This window comes from Lathyrus oleraceus, chromosome 7 (genome assembly GCF_024323335.1).
Source record: "Lathyrus oleraceus cultivar Zhongwan6 chromosome 7, CAAS_Psat_ZW6_1.0, whole genome shotgun sequence".
In the NCBI taxonomy this organism is placed as follows: domain Eukaryota; kingdom Viridiplantae; phylum Streptophyta; class Magnoliopsida; order Fabales; family Fabaceae; genus Lathyrus; species Lathyrus oleraceus.
In genome coordinates this window covers 85,524,114-85,529,283 of record NC_066585.1, presented here as the reverse complement: position 1 = coordinate 85,529,283, position 5,170 = coordinate 85,524,114, and the positions used below count along the sequence as shown (strand labels likewise).

The window sequence follows — 5,170 nt, the reverse complement described above, 5'->3', positions numbered from 1 at the left end:
CTTTCGACCACTCTGTCTTTCGACCATAGATTTAAACTTGGCAAATACCTCGATCAACTCATTTTTCTTCTAGATCAGGTAAGACCACAATTTTCGACTGAAATCATCTATGAATGTAACAAAGTATTTGTTACCTCCAATCGAATCCACCTGGAGATGGCCACATAAATCAGAGTATATAACTTCAAGAATTGCCTTTGACCTGCTTCCTGCATCCTTACTGAAGTTGTTCTTATGCTACTTCGTCTGCACGCATTCTTCAGACGCTTCGTTTGGAATATCGATTTCTGATAATCCTGAAACCATATTTTTTCTCTTCAAATCTCTGATGTCTTTGAAATTGAGATGGCCAAGTCTATAATGTCGTATCCATTCACATCTGATGGCTGCTGTTGCAAGGCACTTATGCTCCATCACATTAAGCCCAATCTTGAAGGTTCTATTCTGAGACATTGGAGCCTTCAAGATCAACCTTCCATTTGAGTCGAGAACTCTCATCATCTTGTCTTCGATCGATACCTTGTAGTTCTTTTCGACTAACTACCATATGCTGAGCAAATTGCTCTTCATGTCTGGTATGTACAACACATTTGAAATTACTGACCTCTTGCCATCTTTCCTCATAATCAGAACATCACCAACACCTTCAGCTGCTAGAGTGTTGTCATTTGCAAATTTCACCATGTTCTTCATTGAGGGCTTTATGTTGACAAACTAATCTTTCCTTCTAGACATGTGTGATGAGCATCCTGAGTCCAAGTACCATTGGTCCTTGAATCTCTCTTCATCTCTTGTTGTAACCATCAACAATGTCTCTTCTTCTTCATATTTCGCCAGCTTTGCATAAGTTTCTTGATTCGTCTGCTTTTTTGGACAATCACTAGAATAATGACCATACTTCTGACAATTGTAACACTGAATGTGAATATTGTCTGGCTTTTGACCACCACCTCTTCCTCTACCTGCAACACCACCTCTTTGATTGCCTTGGTTCTAGGGTTTTCTATGATTCGACCAGTTTCCTTCTTGCTAATTTCGACCAGTAGAATTTTTGCAGCCTCCTCTGCCTTTGTTGCCATTCCAGCTTCCTTTACCTTTTCTTTCTTTTGTTGATTGAGCCTGCAAAGCCATATCACTCTTCGACTTTTCTGCAGCTCTTTCAACCATTTTTTGTTCATGAGATTCAAGCGTTCCTTGAAACTCTTCCTTTATCAGTTTTGACAAATCTTTCGACTCTTCTATGGCTACTACCACGTGGTCGAACTTTGAAGCCAACGATCTCAAGATCTTTCCAACAATAGATCTTGATATCAACATTTCTCCACATACCTTCATTTGATTCACCAGTTTCATAACCTTTGCGAAGAAATTAGTTATACTTTCATTGTCTTCTATCTGAAGCAATTCATACGTCCTTTTGTGAGTTTGTAATCTCACCTCTTTCACGTTCTCCGCGCCTCCAAACGATTTCTCCAAAATTTCCCATTCTTCTTTCGCCGACTCTGTATCACTAACCTTTTCAAATTTATCTGCATCAACACATTGACGGATTATAAAAAGAGCTTTATAATCTTTCTTCTTCAATTCTTTATGTGCAACCTTTTCTTGATCTGTCGCGTCTTCTACAACAGTTGTTACTCCTTCCTTCACAAGATCCAAAAGATCTTGATAACATAATACAACCTTTATCTGCTTGCACCAATTCTCATAATTGTTGTTCTTGAGAATCGAAAGATTTGTTGAAAAATGTCCGTTTGGATGATTCGTTGCCATGGTAATTTTCTTCCCACGAATCGATTAACCGGAACTCTTGATACCAGATGTTGGAAATCCCCCAAAACCTATGGAAAATTTCAATCAATCTTGATGAACATGATTGTTATCACCCACATAATAGAAATGAAAAGAAAGAACAAAGGAGAAAGAAAGAAAGTAAAGAACGATTGAAGGAGAAGAAGAATTAAAATTCTGCAGAGTTTCTCTCGGTCCAGAAACTGTGGAAAACTTCTTATTCACTTTACAACTGTAAAATATAATGAATACAATGTTATAAATACTCTATTCACTTCATTACAAAAATAAGGGTTACTTCCTCTATTTATAAATTTAAGTTAACTTGGATCTCAAGTCAAAACTCAAAACTATAAAAATCCAAAATAGCTAAAACTATTAAAAGAAGGCATAAGTCGGAATCCTGTGTAAAACAACATGCTTCGACACTTCGACACACTAACACAACTCGATACACTAGGTGGTTCGATACTTCCTTACTCTGTCGAACAACCTATTTTGACAGAAGGAATTACAATTCAACCGGGAGGTCATATGCGTCATGGAGGTCTAAGAATATATGAAAGGGAGGTCATATGCGTCATTGAGGTCTAAGAATATAGGAAAGACTTGACAGAATGCTGAGCAATGATATTTGGCTTCTGCAATAGATGCGCAAGTTAAGGTGCTTATGTGTCTTGATTTCTTTGATCACCATCCACTGCTAACACCAGTAGAAATACACCTAAATATTCTAAATTCAAATGCGTCTGGATGTTAGAGGAAATATATCAAGACATGATACAGTCAGTTTTGGGATAAGAATTTGAGTCTCAAGAATAACATGGAAGAGCTCAAAATCCAAATTACCAATTGGAAAATTGGAATATGAAAACTGTTAGAAGAAAGAAAAAAAAAATTCAAAAAGTTGTGCAGGAAGGAAGGAGTCATATTGGGCTTGTTAGTTTGGAGAAAACTTTACAAAAAGATTTGGCAAAAATCTTGCAACAAGAGAAACTAATAGGATTTTTCAAAGATCTAAACATAAATGACTAGCTGATGGAGATAGGAATACTAGAATCTACCATGTCAAATCAGTTCAAAGGCGTAGAAGGAAGATCATTCAATGCCTCAAAAATTCAAACGGCACATGGGTTGATGATGCTGAAGAATTTAAAAGTCTGTTTAAATCTTACTATCAGAAGTTATATAAGAAGTTACATCAGAAGTTGAGGTAGCAGCTTGGGTTCCAACAACTCAGTCATTTCCAAAAATCGATGATAATGTCATGAGTAAGCTGAATGAGGAGTTGAAGGTGGAAGAAGTAAGAAAATCAGTTTTTGAGATGGCTTAATGGAAGTCTTTGGGGAATGATGGTTATCCAGAAACTATTTATTTAATATATAAAGTAATAATTGGAAAGTCATAAATGATTTATTCTTCAAAATCTTAAATCGATAAGGTCGTTAAAATATCTTCCCCTCCATTATTTATTTAAAACATAAATAACGATAGCCGATCTATCTTATACGTACACGTTTACAATCTTAGTTTGATCGACGTGGATTTTTCAAATGGCGGTGCCTGCCCCGTCAACCCACCGTCATGACTCTCCTCCTCCGGTACCCACCAACATTAACCTAACACGTAAATACGTTTAAATTCCACTAACCTCTTTTTATTTCCTTTTATAACCATACAAAACACGTTTCCATCACGCTAATCTCTTTCTTTCTACTATGTCACCATCTGTATTCTATTAATTGTTCCACGTGTAACCCACCTTTTAGGGCTCGCCACGTTGCATGTTGCGTGCTTCATCACCTTAGGTTTCAATTTCACCAAACATTCTCAACTGTGTGTATATATATAGGAGACAACTCGATTCGGATTAATATTCTTTCAATTCAACAACTCTGCCAGATTCATAGAAAAAGTTATATTTCATTTCATCATTGGAAGCACGCACCTATTATGGCTATGTCACCGCCACCTATTCAAAGGACTTCATCTATTGAAATGGAGCCTAGAACTCTGGGTATTGACCAGATTCGATCTGCAAGGGTAACTCACCACGTTAAACCTCTTCTTTTTGTTGCTGATGTTTTTTTATGGTTCTTCGGTTAACGGTGATATGTTGATGAATTTAACAGGATTTAGCAATATATATAATAAACACAGAGACCTTCGAAGATGCTTCCAGAATTTTCACCGAGGTGCTTATTTCTAAATTCTAATCCTGCGATTGTGATTATTTTGAGAGTTAATTTGTGTTTAATATGAGAGCAATTATAATTGGCAGGGATTGCAGCCAGTGGTTAGTGCTGCTTGCTGCATGGGATCGGGTAACATGGATTCCGGTGAAGAATTGGAGCTAGTGGCCGAAGAAGCATCACTAGAAGCATTCCGGGACATAGCATCAGCACCTTTCTAGTCAGCTACTTAAATTCTTCCTATAATTAGTTAGCTTGTACATTTATACATATATAGATTGATAGATATGTACCAGATGAAATTTTGGGTTTCCAACAATTCATTTTCATCTTGCTGGATGCATTTCTTTTTTGGTTTTATGAAAATCTATTTTCTTATTGTGAATTTCATTTATTTCATTTGTTCTTTCTTTACACTTCCTTCCTTGACTACTGCGACATATTTTATCTTTTTTATAAATAAATATTATATATTTTCAAAAAATAATTCAAACGCACTTCGAATCCTTTTTATTTTTTAGTTAACATATTTAATGATGCAATCTATTTTTAGTTTATCTTTTAAGATCCATTAAACCCAACTCATCCCATTTTAATAATTTTAATTTTAATAGTATTCTAAAAAACTGATTGAGTTCCACAACATTACCATATATATATATATATATATATATATATATATATATATATATATATATATATATATATATATATATGAAAAATTAAATTTTTAAAATTTTATAAAACTGGTAGATTAAAATTATAAATAAAATTCATGTGATAAAAATTAATATACTTGAAAAATAATCTACAACGGATTTCCTTACAAATAAATAGACTTCAATGACAAAAATATATTTTGAGATAAGTTATAAATTTTCAATATTTCTTTTATTTTGAACAAAAATATTTTTACTGCAATTTCTGTAATTTCTGCAATTTCAATCCATCTGAATTAATCATATCTTAACTAATCATATTTTATGTTAAAGATCTAATTTATATCTGACTGTTTCAAATTTGTTCGCATTATATTCTTTCTACTCTTTTAAAGAATCTCTTCATAGAAACATATAACTTATTGGAAATTCAAAAAAGATTTATTATTCTAAAAAAATACATTGTCAAAATCTGAATTTGATTAAACAATTTATTTTAACATTTTGTATAATTAATATAATTAAAAA

The 5,170-nt window shown here is 33.8% G+C and overlaps 1 long non-coding RNA gene across 1 annotated transcript; it reads right to left on the bottom strand.

Annotated features, from left to right (window-relative positions):
- Nucleotides 1–1,966: 1,966 nt before the first annotated feature.
- On the bottom strand, nucleotides 1,967–3,172 carry LOC127105508 (uncharacterized). Its single transcript, XR_007795020.1, has 2 exons — nucleotides 2,856–3,172; nucleotides 1,967–2,524 (listed from the first exon to the last, which is right to left on the bottom strand). It is a non-coding gene; the product is annotated as an uncharacterized LOC127105508 (long non-coding RNA).
- Between the last annotated feature and the right edge of the window lie 1,998 nt (nucleotides 3,173–5,170).